Source organism: Aythya ferina (genome assembly GCF_964211825.1).
Source record: "Aythya ferina genome assembly, chromosome: 4".
NCBI classification, from domain to species: Eukaryota; Metazoa; Chordata; class Aves; order Anseriformes; family Anatidae; genus Aythya; species Aythya ferina.
In genome coordinates this window covers 39,751,434-39,775,575 of record NC_140300.1, presented here as the reverse complement: position 1 = coordinate 39,775,575, position 24,142 = coordinate 39,751,434, and the positions used below count along the sequence as shown (strand labels likewise).

At 36.9% G+C, this 24,142-nt stretch overlaps 1 long non-coding RNA gene across 14 annotated transcripts in view; it reads left to right on the top strand.

The window, feature by feature from the left end:
* The window catches only part of LOC311435748, a 70,269-nt gene that overhangs the window by 11,176 nt on the left and 34,951 nt on the right, over positions 1-24,142 (top strand). The window contains exons 2-4 of one of the 14 annotated variants that reach the window (XR_014692352.1): positions 2,535-2,570; positions 3,366-3,408; positions 4,151-5,041. This is a non-coding gene — a long non-coding RNA (uncharacterized lncRNA). Of the gene's footprint in view, positions 1-2,474; positions 2,571-3,308; positions 3,409-4,119; positions 5,042-24,142 lie in introns of those variants that run through there. The other 13 variants (XR_014692353.1, XR_014692354.1, XR_014692355.1 and 10 more) reach the window with 13 other exon arrangements.

The window sequence follows — 24,142 nt, the reverse complement described above, 5'->3', positions numbered from 1 at the left end:
GATTTAAATAATTACTGATAGCCTTTTGGCTTTAGAGGGTTATGTAACTCTAAAACTCAGAAGACTGGGTTGCTTACATCTGGGGAAAAGCATTCTACAACCAAGGGTCTCCTCTTAACTTTGTATTGCTCTGTGGTGCAAAAGCAGTTGCAGTGTTCGTGAAGAAGCATATGCTAAATGCATTTTTCCAGTGCTTTGTGGTGACAGATGCTATTAGAAGTGCAGTATTTCAAAACTTAGTAGAATTTTCCCCCCTCCAGTATCAGGAGAGAAATAGAATAATAAAATATCCTAGTTGTGAATCTGTCAATATTTTTTTTCCTCTGAACAGTAGCTTTTTGAGCCTTATGGTGTCTGCATGGCTGAAAGCTCCTGCAAAGATTTAAGCTTTCACCTGAAGTCAGAGGCTATGGGTCCAGTTCATCAAAACTGTGTCCTGCCTGAGAGGCTTCATTAGGATTTAGATGCGTTTGAAGAGCTGAGGTTGGTCCCTTTTTGAAAGACTTGTCTCATTTCCACATTTATATTTGAAAGACCAAACTCATTATAGTGAGTTTGTATCAGTATCAATAGTAGAATGAGTAAATGCCCACAGCTGCTCTGAGTGCTTGGATTCAGCAAAGGAACCTTTCCTTGCCCTTGTATTCTAACCACACAGTGTGTGTAGAGTTGTCCTGTTAAGTGCTGATCACCCCTGTGGGAGGGTTGGAGGGGGCAGACGGCCTGGCCTAATATACTGCTTATGGGAGGGATCCCTGGTAGATCTGGGATGCTCTGCAGCCCTCCATTCATGGGACTAATCAGACCTAAGGTCTAAAGCTTATAATATGCTCAGCTGCTGACTGAGCCCTTTAGTCTGCATCTCATTTTGTTCAGAGTGAAAGAGATCAAAGGGAAGAGAATGAAAGTGAGGTAGAAAAGTCAGAGTGGCTTGGTGAAAGGATAGAGATCCATCCACAAATTACTCCAGTACCTCAGAATTAAGATAAGCTATCATTATTGTATCCTTTCCGGGGTTTTCCTTGTTAGATGCTTTGTGCCATGACTTGTTATCTTGTGTCAACATCACTTACTGTCATTTTGGTGAGTAGTCAGTGTGGAAGCAAGAATTACACTGCAAGCTGTTAAATTAAAAACAACGTGAAATTTTCTGTATTTGGTGACTGCAGTGAACTCAGTTGCTTTTTCTCCCACATTCCTCTTCCCGCTTTTTTTTTTTTTTCACAATCAAAGCTCTGAAAATTAGGATGAACACAGTTGTAATAAAAGAAATATAATATTCTGAAGAAAGCCTCAGGGAGATTTTCTCATGCAATTCTATGAAGCTATTGTACACAGCTTGAAATTTTAGAAAAATGTCATGTTATCATTTCACAGTAAAATGATGAAAAGCAGTTGACAAACACTTTGGTCTTTTTTCTGTAGCCTGCAATATACTAGAAGGAAAAGTTTTGGAAAGTAATGCTTCTTTCTTTCCTACAACAGTCAGATCTGCGTGGTCCATCTGCATGTATGCTCTTAGCACACTGCCTTCTGACATCAGTGGTCATCTCCATGCTGTGTACCATTGCAAAAGCAGGATGGCTTAGCTAAGAGATTTTAAGAAAGCCCAGTGTTCAAGGCCAGGTTGGATGATAATTTCTTTTCCACACCAGAATTGTAGGTTACATTACAGGCAAAGTTTACAGAAGTCAGAGGTGTCCTTCTACAAGTCTCCACTTCCCCAGTATCTTCCATGGCCTTGAGTTTGGTTCCTGAGCATTAATTACACAGGTTGATGGACTATGGGGCAGCACTGTAAACTACCTTATGCAACTGTACTATAGATGCTGTTGAAAGCCTTCCAGCTTGCCTGACTGTAACTTGTCCGAGTCTGTTCTCTTCCATTTCAGAGATTCATTTAGCTCTCAGAACTTGGTGATATTTTAGGAAAAGTATGTAATATTTCTTCCTTGCTCTCTTAAGCAAGGACAGGTTAAAGCCTCATTGCTGTAACTCAGATTCCCAAAATATTTAAGTGACCAAATCCAATTGACATAAATTGTATTAGGTGCTTGCTTGGTGGGCTGTCAATCTTCAGGCATCAATTCCCAGAGTCACAAGATGAGATCAGAATCTCAGCCATTTCTGTCTTAAGTTTTCTGGCTCTATAAACATAAACTATTTCTCTCACCTGTACAAGAAATATAAATGAAGTAAACCAACTTGTTCTGAAGATTGCTTAATGCAATGCTCTACTTCCCACTCAGTTTTACCCAGGTTTAACCAGCATTATTGCAGTCACATGAAAGCTAGACAGGAATATAAGGTAAACTTGAAAGAGCATACTGTTTAGAATATGTCAAAGACTTTTGCTTGGCTTAGTTTGGATGTGTTCCAGTGTATTATTAGTAGAGATATCTTTAATATCTTATGGCATCAAATTTGCAGATCTAAATCTTAATGCAAAATATTTGAAATGCAATTTCTCCTAGCTCATGACAGAAGCTTCAACACAATACTTAATGAGATGATGGACCATTTCTGTATTCTAGGCATGAATTATACTGGCAGATGTAACTCACAGGAAGGTAAGTGAAGCCATCTTGTGTTTGGAGTAAAAGTTGTGCAAGTAGTGAAGGGTAAATTGTCTATAGCCTTCTTCCTCTAAAGCATCCTCTGTAGTTTGAACAGACATTAACTACTATTCACAAACTACCTGTGGGTGTTTTGAAATATTTATTATGTTCTTCCTCTTTAAAGTTAAAGGCTGCATCTGTCTCTACAATAAAAGATGGTATTTAGTAGAGTAGATAGACACTTGTGTCTGCAAGTAGCAATTAAGTTGCTCATCCCCCTGTGCTGTGTGGGCAGTTCTTATTCCTTAATTCTTGCCCCCTCAAGTTGTTCACTCACAGATTTAACTGTGAGGCAATGTAAAGAAACTGTATCCCTCTGTTCTGAAAAAGCCTGGAACTAGCTCTTTCTTGAATGACATTTCAACATTAAAAAAACATTCAATTGGTATTTCACTGACTTGTATTTTCAAGCCCTGAATAATTCTTGACAGTAGCCAAGGACAAGACAAATGTGTTATGACCACCATTTTATCTTTGGGAAAGAAAGTAGAAATGGTCAATTAACTAGTGAATAGTCCTAAGGCTTCTTGGGAGAAGCAGTTTAATGACCTCCTCTTTTTTTAGTGATAATAAAGTGAAACCTAATTATAGTTCACTTTTTAAAAAGTAGTAATGCAAGCAGGTGGAGATCTACATTTGACCCACTCTTTTCAAGGGACCTGTTAAATGCCTTCTGATTTCTTCTGATAGGTGAGCACCTCAGCTCCAAGCTGGATAAAAATCTGTTTTTTTTATGACTTTCAACAGATTTTTTGAAAACTTGCTTCTCTCAAAGTGGGAAGGGAAATGGGTAAGTTAGTTCAGTTATTGATGAAACTGAGTGTTTGGGCTCTAAATTTAGATTAAATATAATTTTTCTAATATCTGGTCATAGTAGGCTAATCTCTGCTACTTAACATGCACCTATTGCTGCAGTAGTTGAGTGCAACATCAACCTCTGGACATGTTAAGCATGACCCTTGAATCCCTCAGTGGCACAAGCTGCTTCAAAGATCAGAAAAAAGCTGAAACAGCAGTCTCTGCCACTAGTCCCAGTTCCAGAATGAGTAGCATTAGTGGGGATATGTTTTGCATCATTTGAAGTACAAAGGCATAAGTTGCTCTGCTTTTTGCTCACCTGGAGTATGCTGGGCTGCCTGAGGCCCAGATGTTTCCTCTGCATGGCCTCCTGCTACAGCCTTGTGTTCAGACTCTTAATCCAGTCCAAAAAGCTTGCCCATAGTTTTTTATTGGATTTAGGAGCCTTAATCAATCTCTATTCTGTCAAATTTTAGTTCTGGAAAAAATAAAATGGCAATGATGATGAACTTCATTCACTTTTCCTAAAAGACTTGCTCTTCAGATCTTTGTAGGTGGTGCACATTTGGCCTGGGAGAAGTGGTCTACACGGGCTTGTGGTTCTCTCTTCCCTTTCACTCACACTGCCCAGTTGTTGTATGATTAAAATGCTTTAGTTTTATAATATCAAACAGTAAGATAGACTCCTGTTCTCTGGCAATAGCTGAATGTTGGATGATTTGACTTCCAAGCAGGATGGATTTTTTGCCCTTCAAGTATCACCCTGCATATGATGTCACTCTTTTTAGTGTCACTTGATGCTTGTCTTCTCCTATACACAAGCAGCAGAGTGCTAAGGTCTTTCACCTGCCTGGCCTTGGAAGCTGGAGTGCAGTGAGCAGCATTCTTCTCAGAAGTCCAGTACAGACAGAAGAATGGGAAAGATCCAGTTAAAAATGAGTTCAAGGGTTGGTGGAGAGCAAAGAGCTTTGTGGAGCTGCTGAGAGGACTTCTTCTGTATTTGCAAATTGGCAATTCCTCATCAGTCTCTGGTGAGGACAGTGCTGGGACCCCCCTGTCAGGCAGGAGGGATATGTGCTGGAGCAACTGTCCTGAGCAATTAAGTATGACTCTTTTCTTCCCAGTTTGTTTTTTGGTTGTTACCGAGCTGCATTTATTTCAGTTTAACTGTAAGAATAGGGTTGAGTGCAAAATAGAGCAGTTTAGTAAGGGATGAAACATGTGCTTTCTTTTTAATGTAAACTCACAGAATTCCAAGTTATCCATAAAATCAAATCCTGTGGAAAAGCAATTTTGGAGTGGGAAATTTTAACATTGTGTTATTTCCACTGTAATAGAATATTAACAAAGTACCTTTGGGGGGGAAGATTGAGACACTTCCTCTGGAAATGTTAATATAGAGTTTTATGACATTGCTATAACACTTTGGTCTTGATTGCTTCAAAATAAAAATTTGACAAGGTTTTACTTTGTAAGTTTCATGTGACACTGCTGGATTGTGATTTTCTTTTTCAGTCAGCTTCCTATATTATGTCTCTTTCCTCATATCAGTATCTAGAAAAAAGTCAGTTTCATTAGAAGGTAAAATTTTGGGGTATTTGCATACAAATAAAATCTTGAACTAAGTTCTCTCTGTAGAGTGCATTTAAATATTTCTCTGCTGTGAAGTCAGCAGATAATCTAATAGATTTGCTCTTCAATGTTTAAATAACATCTTCTTGAACATTAATGCAACTGCTCCGAAGACTGCATGGTAACCCCTGAAGAGTTACGGTGATGACTGCATGTTTCTTCATGCTAATCTATGAATATGAGAAGGCAGTACTAAGTTAAGAGAAGCTCATTTTCCTTGTGTATAGGCTATGACATCTCCAAGGTTGTTAGCTGAATGCAAATACTTTGCATAGCAGATGGCCTGAAACAGGCACTTATGTGCAGAGGGTTTTTGCAGCAGTTACATGCATCCTGTCTACCAGAAGAGCTTACCCATGCACAGCTTCTGCTTGCTTGTAACTGTGGTGCATAGTGACCAGATTTGAGTATCCAGCCCAGCTTGCTTAGTTGGTGAATAATTGTGACTTTTTAGAAGTATTAAGCTATTAACAGTATTTTTCAAAATAATGTTATTGTTTGTCGGCTCTGTAATGTTCTGCAAGTTCAAGCTAGTAATTAACTATGTAAATTCTAGTAACCTGAATCATACTGCTTCACCTCAAATGCCCTCCATATGCGGAAAGATCATGGCAGTTCACAAGGGATTTAAGCATAGACTTGGGCCATGAATTAATCCTGTCTGGTTGAAAAATGTAGGTAATGATGGAACATGCTTTGTTGACTTAAAATTGCATATCAGGAAGGCTGTGCTGTAGTGGACAAGGTCAAATCAAAGGGGGAAAAGACATGTTGATATTGGTTTGGAAAAAAAAAAAGGCCTTTGTGAATGACTATAAGGTTTCCCCCCAAAAGGTGGTATTATAGCATTTCTAAGTGGCTTTTTCACCCTCCAGTGGATTACCCATCCACTTTGTTTTACCGTGGTCCTCTACAGCACTACCAATGTGAGAACACATTTCTTGTATAAACTGTGGGAATGTTGACATTTAGTGTCATTCCTGGTTAGAAGCTTGCTTTATCTTTATTTTTTTTGAGACATCTGGGGATAAAACTTAAAACTTTCACTGTATCTGTATCATAAATCAAACATTTTGCTGGAGGATAATGGTGCCTTAAAAAAAAACAAAACATGGAAAATTCAATCAATACAATATGTAAAATATAACAGCTTGTCTGCAGTTTAAATTCTAATTCATTAGTCAGTATTTGCATATTTATTATGGGGTACTGGTTTTGAGAACAATAAAGAATGAATTCATCTTTCTGGTGTTTTATAACTATGAAAATCAGAACAAAATTTCAGTGTTTTTATGTATGTAATTTGAACAATGTACCCACTAAGTAAGGCTTGTGGGCAATTTCTAGAGAAGCTGATTCAATTATTCTACCATGTTAGCTCACTTTCTGCAAATCTTTAATAGCAGAAGTTGTTTAGTCCCTTAATTTCATATTTCAGTAGTAGAATGCTCCACATTTCAATCTGTGCTCTGAGTACTTTGTGTAGGGGAATGAACCCTGCAGATATTACCACAGCAAGTCAGTTTTTCCATGCTCTCTGGTACTAGCAAAAGGAATTAAATGAGTGACAATATTTGAATGTTGTCTGTGGAAGAGATCCCTAAGAATTAGCTGTTTGACGCTATTTTCCCATAGTATGCTGGTGGAATAACAGTTGGGTACATCTGTATTTCAGGGCCACTAGGGTTTGGTATAAGCAGTAGAAACTACTTAAGATGTCTGCTTGTACCACATACATGTGAAATGAAAGTTCTAAGACTGAAGCAACTGTGATCCAGACCCTTTGGGTCCAAAGCTATGGGTTTGCCTTTTGATTAAAAGAAAAGGACTCCATTTTTTTATGCATTTGAGTCCCCTATCTCTGAACTGATCAATTTCAATTTTGCATGGTAGTTCAGGTTTTCTTGTACCACATTTGCCTTTCTGCCCTGCAAACCTCTCTCTTCAGTAGTAGCCACATAATGCCTTAGATGTCTATTTGTCAATATTCCTTCTAAGCAGTCTTTCAGAGGTGGCAGTTGTATTTCCAAATGATGCATCTCAGTGAAATCATGAAGCAATGCAAAGAATTGCTCTGTAATCATTGCTAACCATATTTAAAAACAACTCAGAAGTTCAATTTAATGTGTCCTGGGTAGATTTAACCAACTTCTGGTGTTTTATAAATCCTCTAACTTTTTAAAAAAAAAAAAAAAAAAACTTCAGGCAACAATCTTTGCTTTGATAGAGATGGGCTTTTCTTATTGCAGTTTTTGAAGCTTGTTGTGGGTTCAAGAGCTTTTTGTCCTATTAAGCTGCCTCTTTTAAAAAAAAAAGTTTATGAAACTAAACAAACAAGTTTATGTTTAATGCTTATCTTTAATAGACTCTTTAAATTGTTTGTGATACGCAAGTGTCTGAAAATGCACTGTGGCTCCATCTTCTAATGTCTTTTGAAAAGTATGTCATAATATCTATTCAAAACTATTTTTGAAAGCATTCAGGGTTCCTTCTCAACTTTTGCTCCTACTTATTCTTATCACAGTTTGTAGGAGACTTAAGTTGAATGGGTTTTTCCTAAACTTACTTTCTCACCAGTTTCAGTATTGGAAATAATACTATGTCACTGCATTTTTTTGGAGCTACTTTGAGTGATGAGGCACAGAAAACAAAGGCATGTTGATAATGTGGTGCGTCTCTGTCAATGCTGTTTGTGACTAGTGTTATCTTTGTAGTGACCAGTGCTAATAATCCTGAATATTGTCACAGAAAAGCTTTACGCTGAATGTCAGTCTACCTCCTGGATCTAATAAGAGGGGAGGAGAGGCAACCATATTGATAAGTAATTTTTACATACTTATCTTATTTAACAATAAACATAAGTTGTAGAATCATGACTATATAGCCCATTGCTATCTATTGCTGGGGAGGCCTTCTTTCATCACTGAAGGCTTTGTTATCTTTGGCTAGGCAGGTTGCTTCTTTTCCAGAGCCAAACTTTATTTTAATAAATCCACAGCAGTAAATACTTTGAGGCATCACTTCTAATTATTTTACAATGGTAAGTATAGGTCAGATGTAGCAAGGAAGACTCTTAGTCAACAAAGTAATAAACTGAAAATTAACCCATAAATGTGACTGGCAGTTCCTCTTTGGATTAGAAAAGAGCAGAGTAGCTTTAGAGGAGTTATGGAGAAATATCAATTTGATTTACAGACAGTAAACTTTCTGTGGTCTGGGTATGAACATGGATCTTATTTAAGAGCTACCTCTTGTTTGAAGTGAATCTTTAATGCCAGCGTAAACTTCTGAAGAGTAAAAATAAGTAAAGACTATTCAATCCAGTAAGAAAGAGCTGGTAATAGAAATGGAAAATCAAACAGAAATTGGGATCAAAGGTTGAACCCTTGCCCTATATTGTTCTTTATAAAAGATGTATTTTTTCTGAGTGATGCATTTGAACAGTTGCAGAGAGGATGAATTGCTAATCTAAGCAACCAAAAAAAACTGGAATCCTTATTGAAAAATGAAACTTGTGAAATGCAGGGGTCTGATACATGAAGTCAGAGGATTCATAGTTGAAATGCATTCCAATTTTATATGTAATTAGGCTAGGTATTATCCTGCTGGTAGAAAAGCTTGGGGATCTTTTGCCAATGTCTCATGTTGGAGTTTGCTAGTGAAGAACTCATCAAAAACACTGATCAGGTTCAGTCAAAAGTTTCTATAGGTTTCTCATCACTATGAAGAGTCACTGAAGAAACGGCTGACCAAGTTTGAAGTCCTGTTCTTGATTTGGAAAAGTCTACTCTGAACATATTCTCCTGTCACTTAAACTTGCTTATTTTCTTTTTAGCAAACCTGAATGTCTCACTTTCATTGGAGAAAGATCACATCTGGAATTAAATTGTTCATTAAACAATGTTGTCTGGGTATTCTTGGAATACAAAATAAACAACAAACTGACCCAAAATATAACTATTCTCTCTAGTTAAAATTTTATATTTTTCTCAGAAGGAGAGGCTGTGAATAGCTATACTACTCTGAAGGTGCCTAGAATGGACAATTATAGGGTGTGTGTGTGTGGGGGGGGAAGTATTACAAAGGCTGGATTTAGTCAGGCTAGCTCTAACCATTCAAGATCAACTTCTGAATTTAATGTGATTGAGGGTTGAGACAAGATTCTAGGTTTGCCTTTAAAGGACACTTGTTCCAAGCACTATTTTACTTTCTCTTGAGTCTGTGTTCTTTCAGCTGGATGAAATAGATTATTTTCTACAGATTTATTGTCCTCATTTCTGTACCTTGTCTCCCATTCCACAACATATAGATAGTCTTGTTTACTAATAGTATAAAATAGAATTGAGTAATTGGTGATTGTCTTTAGGTAACAAAAGTATGGTTGAATATACTGACCATTTAAAATACAAAGATGAGAATAATGAATCTCCAGAAGTCATACCATTCACTTAACTGACAGCACAGAAATTAGCAAGCTAACATCTACCCAAAGAAGTTTAACCAAGATGTGTCCTAGGGAATTTAAAATAGATCATATAAAAATAAATAAAACTTAAAATACATGGAGCTTCATGGCAAGGACTGATGATTTGTAAGGGCAGTAATTCTATTTAACTGGAATTTTTTCAGCTGATATAGTAGTGCCTAGGTCCTTAACAATCACATTTCTTGTTCCTTGTTCTTCTGAAGCAGCGTTTGCTTCCATCTTACCTGTAGCTCATGCAAACAGTAAATGGATTCTCCTTTGTCTGGTTGATAGCTGGTTTATTCTCCACCATTACACAGTTAATCTGTGTAAAATACAGATTAATCAAAACTTATTTTTCTGTAACTTTTTATGATTGCTTTAATAGGTTGCTTCATCACCCTCCCCTGCCCACGCATTTTTGAAACATTCTTGTGAAGGGATGTTGAGCCACTGACATGGACTTCATTACCCTTGTGCAGTCACAATATTCTTGAAGATATGATGAAACTGATTGATGCTGGTTCAAGTGGTTTAAAGAAGAGCAACAACATAGAGGTGGTTTCCCTGGTGCTTTGTCTAAGGTCTCAAGTATATGGGAAAAATGCTGTGGTCTCTAAATCTGAGACTAGCAACTTTGGTCAAATTCTAACTTCTATCGAGAGTTTTTGAATCGAAGCACAAATCAATAGCAAGCACTGTGTGTGAATTCTTTAAAATTTATCTATTGTAAGGCAGTGACTATAACCTATTAAAATCAGCAAGCCAATATTTGAATACCTTAGGCTTATTTTTCAGAAGTTCTTCTGTGCAGCATGTGAAAACAAGTTGTGCTTTATGTTCAGCAGACTATTTGTAAAGAAGTGACCTATGCCAAATGTTCATACTTTTAGCTGACAGCTGGCCAGCCACTTGCAATTGTTTTCTAGTACTGTAACTACTACAGTATATAGTTGTGAATACATACCCTTACTACATGAAGATACTGTCCCTTTGAGCCTGGTGCTCCCTCCAAGATCTGTAGATTGTGAGCCTTCTGCTTCTTGCACAGAAGTCTGTTTATATAACAGCCTGCAAGGTTGTTTCCCCCCATACACACACACCTTGGATAGTGCACATTGAAAGCTTATGTTAAAATCTCTGTGTTGGATTGTGTCATTTAGGGACTCCTGAATTGTCAATCTGTTCAGTAGGGTTGGCCTGACTTCTGTAAAGTTGTGGAGTTCAGACAGGTCTTGCTTGACACATGCATGCTATCTATGGTGCAAAGTTTCTGGCTTAGCTGGGCACTCCACTTCTGGGTGCTGGGAAGCATTGAGTCTCTGAATCTTGCAAATGCTCCTTGACTGCCTGGACTCTCAGGGCCCTGGTTTCCAAACTGGCTTGCCTCAAAGGCCTTATGAAGTTTTTTGGGCACTCATTTTGAATCTTAGCTTGGGGAAAAGAAGGGGAGAGAGACACACATCACATACTAGTATATAGAAGTCTCATGAGTTTCCTACTTCCATTTCTGCTGCAAGTAGAGACCAGGTTAACAAATGGAAGTGAACATGTAGTGGATGTAGATATAAAGTCAGAAGAGAGAAATGTGACTTTATTTATGGCCTCAAATGCAGGGGAAGGTTTGTGAAGGAATACTTGAGGCTGTTTCAGACAGCAGCAGCTACAAGAGGAGTAGAACCTGGGCTTATTGTTAGACGCAAAGTGCTGAGGGTGGAAGTTCAATGACAGAAGAAGTGGAAGACAGGCTTGAATCCATTAAAAAACAACAATGAAGTAATGACATTATCAATAAATAGCCTGCAAAACTTGGCTTCAACAAATTAAGCTGTTTGAAAATAAGAATTCCAAAAACAAAGTCTCAAAACTCACATCTGATACTGTGACTTTAAAACATTGCATTTTTTTTTCAGTTCAATTTTATGTTAAGAAAAGAAAGAACCCTTCTGGTTCTGGCCATGTATGCCAACCATCATCCAGGAGTAAAGTTTTACAGCTGACTTGTAAGCCCCTGAGAGATGGGTTTTCTAATGGAAATACTGACAGCCTCTTAACTTGAGCAACACTAGCAGGCGCCGTTATAATAAATGAGACTGAGAGAGACATGATACAGGCCCACAAGGTAATTAATGGCAAGAGTAAAATAAAATATAGACGCAACATCCCACTGAGAGCATGACTCAATGGAGCAAACTTGTAATAAAGCACAAAGAACGTCTGTTTAGTAAAGAGCTGTGTGAAACTGCTTGTAAAATAAATCATGAGCTAGTGCTAGAGCTAGCTGAGCTCTCTGTATGTTTCTTTTAAATTAGAGGATTACACAACTTCACTCAACTATAAAAAGCCATTTCTGGCAAGGCAGGATCCCACTGTATAATGAAATAAGAAGTAATGAAATGCAAAGTGCACGTATGCAAACAAGCTCTTAGCATACTTTTGAATAGACGTACAGCAGAGAAGTTGAGAATGCACCTACTACCTAATCTTTTTAATCATGTAATTTTGGATAAGCTGTTCTGACTTAATCTAATTGTCTTCTCATTTGGAGTGCTCGATTTTGGTGTTAGGACACATCACATGTCTAAGAAGGCATAAAAATAGTTTGTTTCTCAATTTCTACACTTTTTTTAAGAAGCTTTCTTTAAAAAAAAAAAAGAAAAAGAAAAAAAACATACCAAACCCCACAAAATCTATCTCTGTGCTGTTTTCATAATGCTTCCACTGGTTTAGGAAAATGTAGCTATCATAATTGTAGATGAGCTGTTCGTTTTGATTAATATACAGATAGCTTGATTGTAGCTTATTATTGTTAACTTATTTTTAATGCTCATGTTGCCAAGACAAAAGTAAGTTACTTTGCATTCATAAACCAAATGAGTTAAACGTGGCAATGAACATGTTTCCAACAACTCTCAATCTGTTCTACTCTTCAAATTTTGGAAGGTAGCAGACTTAGGGCTGATGTTAAACTTAGGTGCAAGCATATGCCATGTAATTGCTACTTTAATCTTTACCAAACAGTTAATGTTGGCAAGCCTTAATCCTACATTACTGGAGTTATGAGTAAAAATACTTAACAAATGATAAACTAAGCTTCAGCGACTTGCTAATTAGCACATGAGGATGTCTAAGCCTGCTATTTAAAACTGACAACTTCAAAGTTGAAATATGGTAGCACTACAATATCTAAGTTTAATTTTTTAGATGCAAATGTTGAGTATGAAAATAGAAATGCCTTATCCATATGCATTTCTGTCATTTTCTGTTTGTTTTCTGTATCCCAAGGGGGAAAAATTGGACATGACTCTCCATGTTCTCCTGCTAGAAATCTGGCCTAGTGCTTTATAATGTTTGTATGTTTGTATTTGTCTTTCTTGTGGAGCAGTGGTCCATTTAGTTTCAAGTCCCCTATAATAGGGAGATACTACAGGCATCATCTTTATAACATGCTGTTGGAGCTGAAGATACTGTGCTTCAATTTTGAGATGAGGGTGATTCGTGTAAATGTTTTCTCAGCTGTTGCAGCCATGTGAGCTTTATGCTGGAGGAATATTAACTGTTAATCTCAGCTGAAGTACAGTATGGGCCATGATTTTTCCTCATTCAACATATAGGATCTTGGGCTCTAGATCCATTTCAGAGCTAGATTATGGATCATGAAAGATTTTGCAGTGCTTGGTAGGACTCAAGTCTTTTTATTTGGAACACCCTCTTTCCAAAAACCTAGTGTTTTCTTGCATTTGATTGAAAATAATTTTCATGATTTAGCTTAAAAAAAGAAAAAACTGCTTGTATAGACAGAAATCTTATGCCTCTCACTTGTACTGTGCAAGAATGAATTGCTTATCTGCTGTTTGGAGTTTCTAGCTCAGATTTATAAAACTAACTGGCTGAGTCTCATCGCTTGATTTATAGAGAGGCTGCAGATGAGTGCCTATGTATTGCTGATTTAAACTAGATCTGTTATCTAAATCTTTACTGTGAATACAGCACCAGAAATTACACTTGGTACACTTGACACGTTTTTAGAATATCAGAGAGAACTGAGATGTATAAGCTTTTTGAACAATGGCTTTTTATTGTTATCTAGTTTTCTATAGCTAATGCAATTTATATCTTAAAGCTATGTGGTAATTTGGAAACGTTGTTAACAATACATGAGGTTTCATGCCCATCACTTTTGGAAATCTTAAGGAATTTGCAGTTTATATTTGATAATGACATGGTAGAATTACTCATGCTGTTTTAAAATATTGCAAAAACAGTGCCTTAATTACTGCATTTGAACTTTACGTGTTTTGTTCAGCCCTGTGAAAACTTATTTTCTGTTAGCAAAATTTCAGAAATTATTTAGAAATGAAGAATACAAAATACAAAAGGTTAATAGCCATGGCTAGCAATTGAAAAATCAGACAATAGCACCATGGAAAAATATTCCTACCCATTTTTGTCACCCCTGTTGGAGTATCTGCATCTTTCAATGAATTCCTCTGAAGGTTATCATGGTTTGACTGCAGAGAGAGAAGTCTACTAAAATAACTTTTGTTTCCTCCAAAAGCATTTAAATTAAGGTTCAAAAAGACCCACTGGTCAAAAAGGCCTTCAAAAGCCTTGAGTCAAAGAGTCACCTATTCCAACCCAGTGGGAAGAAAAAAGCAGCTTTATCCTTTATTTTTAAAGGACAGTCCAATTCTCTCATCGCTGGCTTGCATAAGGAAACCAATGCCTGTCTTCCTTTGCTAGGATAAAACCAGAATTGAGGGAATTGCATAGGTCATGTCCATCATCTACATGTATTTGTGCTCTGAGTGAATGCCTGTGGAAAAGGGGCAATTCTGTGATGTTGGTGAGAAAACTTACTGTGCGATGTCTGTCACTGTCTCATTCTGTCTGAGCATGTTTCTTTCACCTTGCAGAGACAGTGGGTATAGAATTGCTGTAGTGAGACAGTCCTGTAGCTGGTCCCCTAGTACTTCTGCTCTTTGAAAGCCTGCCCCCATTATTTGTGTATGTATTCCAGCAGAAATATGAAGATTTATTTATTTTTTTTATTAAAGTATATCCAAAAGAATGCATATCCTGATTGCTAGTTTTATTTCCATCTATATGGGAGACTTTATGACAAGATACTGTGCCCACACACCCCATTAATTCAGATCTTGTTAAGCGTTCCACTGCAGTAGCTTCATTTTTTCAATTCCCTAATGACTTATTTCTTAATATACTTACATGTTTCTAGTCAGGAGTCATTTCTAGAGAGAGAATGCACTCGGACGATAGGGTTTTCTGTAAAGTTGGAATGCAGATGTTTCTACTTCCAGATAGAGTTGGAAGTCTCTACTTCAACCAATGATTAAAGCTCTCTTTTACTGGGATGCTGTGCTCACCTTGAGTCCAAGTTTGGTCTTCTGCCCTATGTTTTCATATGGCAGTGTGTTCTGAGCTTGAGTTATGTTGTCACCTGCCAAGCATTTCAAAACCATTTATAGCCCCGTAGTCAAGGGAGAGGCAGCATGCTGGAGTGAGGTGAATCTTGATCTCCAAGCACTGCATGCAGTAGTAAATGCATGGGTCAAGTCCCCTGGTTGGGGAGAGTGCCAGCTCTTGCTCAGGAATGTGGCTGCATCCTGACTTGGGCAGATGTGACTTGGGGGACTGCATATGCAGCAGTGGTTTAATTGCCCAAATAAGTGTTCTGTTCTCCTGATGTTTTAGTCCTTATGCCCCAAAATCATTTGCCAGGAACTTATTAATTCACCTACTGCATAAATATAATCAATCTTAAAGTATATTTCAGTGCACATAATGTGTCACTAAAAGGTTGACAACTATAGTGAAATGAATGACATTTAAAATGTACCTTTATGAGTGTTTTAAGTGACCATGTTAAGCAAGTTTGTATTTCAAGTATCACCTAGTTGTTAGTCTTGCATCAGTTTTGAGTATTTGCAGTACAAAGGGACCTGAGTGGCTAAACATGCTTTCTTATTGAAACTTATATTGAAACTACTGAAGGACTTGTAGGAACATACTGAAAAACAAGTGTCTGAGATACAGCTTAAATAGTATACCCTCTGAAGTTAACAGCAGAGTCCTAATCTGCTTCAGGTGGTGGTTGAAACTTGTGGTTCTCTTAGTTTGTGGCAGGAAAGGAAATACTCCTGAAGCTAGAGTCTTGCTGACCCTTGCTGGTGGTGGAGCACAGTAAGGGAGGCTGCCTTTATGTCCTTGCTGGAAGTATGGGTGCTTATTTGTGTGTAGATTTTGAATTTACAGATGAAATATTTGGCTTTTTTATTGAGCAAAAGGTATCTCAATGTCAGGTGGGTAAGCTGATATGTAACCTAAAGTTAGATTTATTTTCTTCCTTTTTCTTTGTAGTATTTAAAACAGCCATAAAATTGCTGACATCCTCTTAAGACTCTTCTCCTGACACTCATCTCCAGATTTGTAATGTGTTCCTATGATTCATGATTTGTAGGGATGAATACAAGTAGTAAACTGAGAGGAGGAAATGACAGGTTTCTAATCCTGGGTACCAGTATCTTTAAAGGAAAGCAAATTCTATTTGGAGAATAGCTAACACATTATTTTCTAGTAAATACAGTCAATTTGGTAACAAATGTGACAGACTGAATCAGTTTTAAAAGGGAAACTGAGAAATTCAGTGTTAAATAATTGTTTTAAGTCATCTGAAGTATTCTAGACCAGAGGTAGGGGGGTGGAGGTATTGACTGTTATGTGGAATAAAACATAAAAATTGCCTTTCCATTTTGATATCATTCAGGCAAAGTAGAGTCCAGTATTCAATACTTAAAGCAATTTTGACCTCTCAATATACAGAACTTTTGCTCATATGGAAGTACTATTTCTAGAGAAACTGTACTAGCACAGCTATGAGAATAACTCTTAAGGATCAACTTCTTTTATGGTAGGAATAGAAATATAAATAGAAATACAAAGGAAAATACTACCTATTTAAGTTAATATTAAAAAGTAAAGGAAAATCACTAACTGTGGTGATCCACAGAATTGTGGAGATACTCAGGAATATTATATAGCTCACTGTAGGTAGTGTTAATAATGAGCAATATTGAAGTACTGACAAAATGGCAAGTTTTTTTTTATTTTTTATTTTTTTTTTTAATTACAGCTGGTTACTGCTTTATGAAATGGTCTGGCTCCAGACTTTGTCTCCATGGGAATGTTTTTAAAACAATTTCTGAAGAGATTTTTCCATTTGAGTTGAATACACTCTAGACTTGTATATACCTTTAATTTCTCTCCTCTGTAGACTCCTGATTTTTTAAATGTTGTGTTCTCTCATGAATAATTTATCTTCAATGATCTTTCCTTTGTGCATCTGATGAGCATGTGATTTGTTTATTCATGGTTAACCGTCCTGCTTTTGCTGTAGAATTTCCGTACTAACTTCATTGCACCGTGTATTTGATGTAGGATATTATTATTTCATTCTTGAGCACTCTAGATATCTTCTTCTTATACAACATGGTCATTTTATTCCTGCTGTCACCTCAGTTCATGACTTTCTTATAGCAGTTCTGGTGCCTGTTCATTTTCATGTTTAATTATCAAGAGTGGAGTCATTATGCTATAGTGCTTCATTTCATCGTTGTGACAACTGCCTTCATCAAAGGGAAAAGTTTATTACAGTTGAATAATACTGTATGTAGTCATAGAATCATGAATGTCTTCAGAAGCAGACTGATTACAGAAAAATAGTTGATTGAATCTTGATGGGAAGAGGACTTTCAGGTGTCTAGCTATTGATAGCTAGTACCATACTGTACCAATTACTTTGAACTTCAGTGCAACATTAGAGTGCAGATAGGTCTTTAATTCTTCAGAATTTCTCTTTCTTTAGATAAAACAAAACAAAACAACAACAAAAAAAAACAAACCCTGCACACAAACATGAGCCAGTACAGATTTTTTATTGTACGCTGTGAGGAAGCTTTTAAACAGTTTGTACATGTTTTCTTACTGTCCTTCTAAATAGTTACTTCGTTACTTTCTCACACACAGTGTTTACTACAATATATACAGTGGCTATTCAAATATATATTTTTTCATTAATTCTGTTTTCTGCTATTCCTAGTAGTCAAATATGTACCATGTGTCTACATCTTTTTAAAGCTAATGGAGTAAAGTGGAGCAGGCTGCTCAAAGCAGCCTGGCCAATTTGATCCATGGACAAATTGATCTGCCACTGAATCTTTTCTTAAGGCTTTACACTGTGATTATGGGTAATGGGGACTGGCAACTACCTGTATAGGAGGAGAAGTTATACATCTGGGTCCTTGAAGTGTCTTGCAAAGGTTTTCCTAAAGCAGTACAGATTTAGCTGTTACAAAGTTACCTGGCAGAAAGGATGGTTTTGATGCATTTTGCTGTCTTCTCAGATTTATTCTGGTCAAAGATTACTTCACTTGATCGACCTCTAGCCTCAGTGGTATACAGAAAGTCATGAGCTGACAGCACCCTGGATACTAGTCCAAGCAGATGGGAGCCTGATGTTCCCACTGCTGTTGCATCTGTGCCAAGAGATATGGGGAATGCCAATGTTAATGAAGGGTCTAATGATGGTTGCTGATTTCTTGGGTCAGCCACTTAGCATGTTGGATTAAAACAACAGAAATCTAGCAGCTGGGACACTAAAGTTGCATTTAAAATAGGCAGTTTATATTTGCTATTTATAGATGAGAGAAGCATTCTGTAGTTGCCCTGTAATATTGGACTGTTTCTTTTGGAGAGCAGTGAGACTGTGAGGAGGGAAACTATTCACACTGGGAATCAAGTGCACAGCATTTCTGAGCTCTCTGCCTGTGATCCATTCTACACGTTAACACTAGCACTGGGATGTTTTAGTGGGTTTCCATGGCACTGTGACCTTCTTTTTCAACAGGCTGACGTGTCAAGAGGCCTAGATCTGCAGTTTTCTGTACCTCATATGTCCTAAAAGTCCAGGGATATTTCCTACTGGATAGTGTTTGCCAGGAGATCTTGTATTATTCATAGCAAGGTCAAATAGAATCACGGTCTATAATGTTTCAGGGATATTAAGTGTGTTCTGTTAAACCTTTCAGTGCAGAAATATATGGGGATAAGACAGAAGAAGGACTTCTAGATGGCTTCTCAGCATGCAAAATTAGATGGATGCATTTGTTATAATAAATGGGCAGTTTAGTGTGCATTCTCATTCTGCTTATGAGCTTTCATATTTCTTTATTATGGCATGATATTAAAATGTGAGCTCTTCTACACCTGACAGTTCTGTTGGACTTGGTTGAGAAGCTATTCGGTTGGATTATGGATGAAGAGCAATGTTCCACAAATTCTGCTGGAGTTTCTGATTAGTTGGATTGCTTATAGCCAGAAATATGTGGGAATGGCTGCAAGTCTATTGCCTCTGGCTCTAGTTTGTCTACAGTATGAGAAAACTAGTTTCTGCAAATGACTACCTTTTCTGTGGATATGACTGCCAGGAGTCTTATGCCACCCTTGGGAAGCCAATGCTTTAACAGACAGAAGGAAAGTAAGCAACCACAAGAAAAAGGCTGGGGTAGGATTTTTACCCATAAAAATTTCTTCTGTTTTGAGTACAAAATGCAAATGCATTTAGCAAGCTGTTTCCTGGATTTACTATCACTTTAGAAACTGAATTCTCTGAAGAAGTAAATGATCGTAGAATCATAGAATTGGTGGCTGCAGTGAGCGTGGTGGAAGGCTGCAGTGATGGTTAGGCAGATGATTGATCCATGCTTTGGATACTGGTTTGCTGTGGATCCTTCTTCATGACTGATTTAAAGCTTGGAAGTAAATAGGCACAGGCTTTGAAAAAGGCAGGACGCCATGGCTAATGTAAAACAAAATGCTGGGAACACTGACTATTCAGAGATATAGGCAGGAGCATGTTAACTTAAGTCCTATGAAAGCAGCACTGATACTCCTAAACTTTATTCAGACTTTCCAAGTGATTCAAATCCTGATGCCCAAAATGTCAAAGAAATTGCCCATTTGCTTTAGGTTTCCCCCCAGCCTTCTCATTCTTTTTTCAACTGATATTGCCACTGAATAAACAGCCATGCATTATGCAGCAAAATTATTCTATGGAAAATGTTCAGACATTGAAATTAATGGAATAAGTATGTTAGCTTCTAACTGCTAAACACAAAGGATTTTGAAGCATAGAGATAACAGAGAGCCAGCAACAGCTGGCTTCTTTAAGAATTCTAATTCATTATTTTTTAAATAAAGAAGCCTACATGAAGCATCTTTTGACCGAGCTGCAGAGACAGAATCCCCATTACTTATACTCTTAGCCTAACATATTGCTTTTTGTACTTTGCTCAGAGTATTGGAAGAATGCTACAGATGGTCTCGCTCAAGTGTTCTGTGTCCTATCAATTAGATGAGTCACTTTGGAAGGTGATAGCTTTTCAGAATGAAGGATATTAAATATTTTCCTTCTCCATCATGGCAAGATTTTTTGTCTCTGTGTTGAACTTCTATAAATAACATTTTTCATTTTTCTGGAGAGCGAGGATAAAAAGTGTGCAACTAGATTATTATATTAAATTTAGATTAAATTCAAGTTTTGAAGCAGTCTGCAGTTGGAAGTGGTTTAAATTCAGGTATTTTTGTCCCTTGATCTTGTAAGCTGCATTCATGACTTAATACTGGAAAATGGTGAACTGATAACTAAGGGTTTCTTTATACCAATGAAAGACTGATGTTAATACTGATCAATGAACAAAAACTAGGCACACCCTGTGTGCCAGAATGGCATTGTAGAGGCAGTCTCAGATTGGATATGGGACAAATCAATATCTGAAATTTAATAGAATTTGATTTGATAGTTCTAGCTTTTCATGTTCCTAGTCTATTTATTTATTTATTTATTTATTTATTGAGTTTAAAGGGTATATTTGGTTCATCAAAAAACAAAACAAATGAGAAAAACAAACTTCAACAAACTTGAATAGCAGGTGATATCGGTATCGTTAGATTCTTGTTGCTTTTCCACACCGATGAAAGGTGTGGAAAACTGACTATTTTGTTAGGAAGAATAATTTATCATGTTAACGTATACTGTCAGCTAGCTTTAGGAGGTAAATTGAACTAAAGCATTTTGTATGTAGAAGAATCCATTCTTATTTTGAAGTATATGAAGTGTGCTTTAAGCTCTTTATCAGAAATTATAATTGCATGGGCTGAAAGGCATTGGTTAGGTGATCATAAACCTGTTCAGAAAAATGGGCAGGGAACAGAATATTACTTGAAATAGATGATCCTTTGAGGAACTTTGCTGATCTCAGCAGGAGAGAGAAGGACTCTTCACTATGGAAGCTCAGGTTTGTGCTGAAAATCATGATTTCTAAGGAAACTGCCCTATAGCTGACTCTTAAAAAATCTAGCAGGAAAATCTACCAGGAAAAGCCTTCTAGATAATATTTCGTAGCTACACATAGCTACAGCTTAGAAAGCAGATGACAGAAGATGACCCTCAAGAATGAGAAACACTTATAAAAATACATTTATATATTTGGGTACAGGCAAAGTTTATACTTGTATATTAATGAGATTGGTTCTGTTTGTGATTAGTTTCTTAAATTGGATCACATGTATCTTAGGCAGTAGGTAGGATTTAAATGCAGCAATTTCCAAGCACACTGACTGTGCAGCTCGTTAAGGTTACCTTTTATCTTGAAGAGTCTTATTAGTTAATATCAACTTCATTAGCATTTACTTATTTGACACCATCTTGGTCTCTTGCCTTGATTGGATTAATTGGAAGGCCTGCATAGTTGAAATGTGTGGTTTTTTTTTGTTTGTTTTTGTTTTTTCCTGTAGGATACACTGGATAAGTAGACTGGAGAAAACAGCTTGTATTCTTATTGTGAAGAAGCAAGCTTTCATATTCAGAAAAAGCTGCAGTAGCAAAGAGGATGGGAAATGTCATATGTAGGGCCTGCTCTTATGTCTTACAACTGTAATACAAACGAATATGTTTGTTCCCCATTCCTCCTACTCCCAAAAGTTGCAGGCCATTTTCACAAGCTTTGGAAAACAATGCCTGATTTTTATTTATTTATTTATTTATTTTTAATACAAAGCAGCAAAGGAGCAGCAAAGCTACTAGAGCTGCTTGCTCCTTTCCCTTAAGAAGGCAAAGTTTCTAAGTAAATTCCTGGTCTGCATTTCCCACAGCATGCTGAGCCATTTGTTTTTTCCATGATCACAGTTGCCATTGAAGCCACCCCAAGGCAGTATACCCCATAGCTCTCCAGTAGAGAGTTGTGGCTCAAATCCAAAATTGAGTTTTATGAATATGGGAAGGCATTGTTAGGAGTGGAAAGAAAGGGGAGACAAGTAAAGACATTTCTGACTCCAATCATGTTAAATTATTATTCCTTGTTGTTAAAAACATCTTGCAAGACAGAATGGGCAGTTGTCCCTTCAGCTGCATGGAAAAGAAAACAACTGCATAATGTGGAGCAGAGGCAGGATATGATCTCTCCCATGTGGTTGATCAATCTGCTGCTTCATTGCTCACTCGCACATTCACTCTTTCAAAGTGAAAATAATGACAATCATAATAAAGCACCACTATTGATACAGCTCCATTACAGCCTGGTTGAGTTCACTATTGCAGATAAAAATCCATAGTGAGAGAAGGAATTAACTTATCTGAAATTAGTGTAAGGGATTTCAGTTGTGCTTTTTTCAATATTAATTCTCTTTAAATGTTGAAAGCAATTACTACTTAGTAGCTTCAAACCAGCACCATTTTGCAATTGCATTATAAACGTGTACCAATGATATTGCTGTGCAGCCAGTGAGAGCTTGAAACATTTGGAATGAAAAATAATAAAACTATCTCATAAATAATTTTATATAACTTCAATATACAGCAGACAACCATATAAATAAATAGATCTCAAGTAAGCACTGTGTTGAGTTACTTAGTGTTTATTGCAGTTATTTCTGTTCTTATTACTTAGTGTGTAGACCGATGGTATCAAACTATAAAACGCAGAACTTAGTTTTGACCTCTGCTCCAAAGCATTTTCTAGTGGAGAAATGACACCTTTACTCAACAGTGATTTTAAAATGACCTAAAACTCCCGAAGCCTTTGTACATAAGACCTCCAGGGTGAGTACACAAGTCTGAAACAATAATGAGCTCTCTACAAGGTTGGCTGCAGGAACTTATCTGTCATTCTGACATGCTAGAAGAAATCTACTGGAAATGTTGGTGGCAAGAACATGAAATGGACTTGTTGAGATTTAAGATATCCAAAAGCAGATAAATGTGAAGACATTCCATTAATCAACCTGACAAGAAGAAAATCCAGACAAAGGGGAAGTATACAGCTGTCTAGCTAAAGCATGGTTCATTAGTATTTTTTCTTATATACGTTCCAGTATTTGAGTGTTTCTTGAGTTAGTCTCACAAACTTGTATAATGCTGGCTGTTACTTCACATAGTAGCTTATAATTTGATTTCACTCCTGTAGTGTATCGGACCCTGAGCCTTGCTTTCTTTCATACGGCACTGGAATTAGCAGGATACAGTATACAGAGGGCTTATGCTTGTAGTAGGTGATTTCTAACTACCTAAGAGTGTTGCCAAAATATTTTATTCTTGTTTTAATAAGTAAGGCAAAACTTTACTCTGCAAGTTTGGCAGTCTGAAGTTCTATGCTTAGCAACCATGCAACCATGTATTAGTATAGGCACAATATACTTGGATGGGTAAGTGAAATACCATGAACTCCACTGTTAATGAAGTTTGTACAGTGACTTTATCACCAGTTTTTGTAATGTATACTGTTTTAGATCACTACCTAGCTACAGGATGGCTTTTATCTTCTTAGTGTTTGGTAAAAACTTCTAAACTGTCGGTGTCTAAGAAAGCTTACATGTTTTCAAACTTTATGCCAAATAAAGGAGCAAACTCAAGACATGAAAAGTCTTGCAATGAGTAACTTATATTAGCCCATTATTCTCTGTAAGGAATGTATATCTAGTAGTTTGTCTAAAGCTGAACTCCGTATCAAACAATATTTAACATACTAAACATTCTTCATGCAGAAAAATAGTAACAGCAGTTAAACCATACACATTTCTTTCCAAATCTAAAAATATTATGAATTTGCTAGATGTTATATTGGAAATGTTTGTCTGGTCATAAGGACTTGATTGTATACAGGAATTGAAAGTATTCATGTCAGCATGTATGATTCTGTTTGGACTCATGAAGTGTGAAATAGTGTGATAAATACTAATGAATGATTACTGATGTGCTATATTAGGTAATAGAGAAATGCTTGCTCATTTTCACTCCATCTGGAAGTAATAATCTTTACGTGTGATATTACCAACACTGATTTATGTGTCTGTGCCTTCATGTTCTGTAACTTTCCTTGTAGGAAAGTAGTAAACAACTGCATTTTACTACCACAGCCTGTGTCTGGAATGCCATCTATAAATGTGTTCAAAAGAGTATACAACACTAGATGCAGTGCCTTAGTGGGAGGCATCTGATGTTCACTAAGAAGGTCTTTCAGTGTTCTTTGGGAGTCTCTCTTCACACCTTTATCAC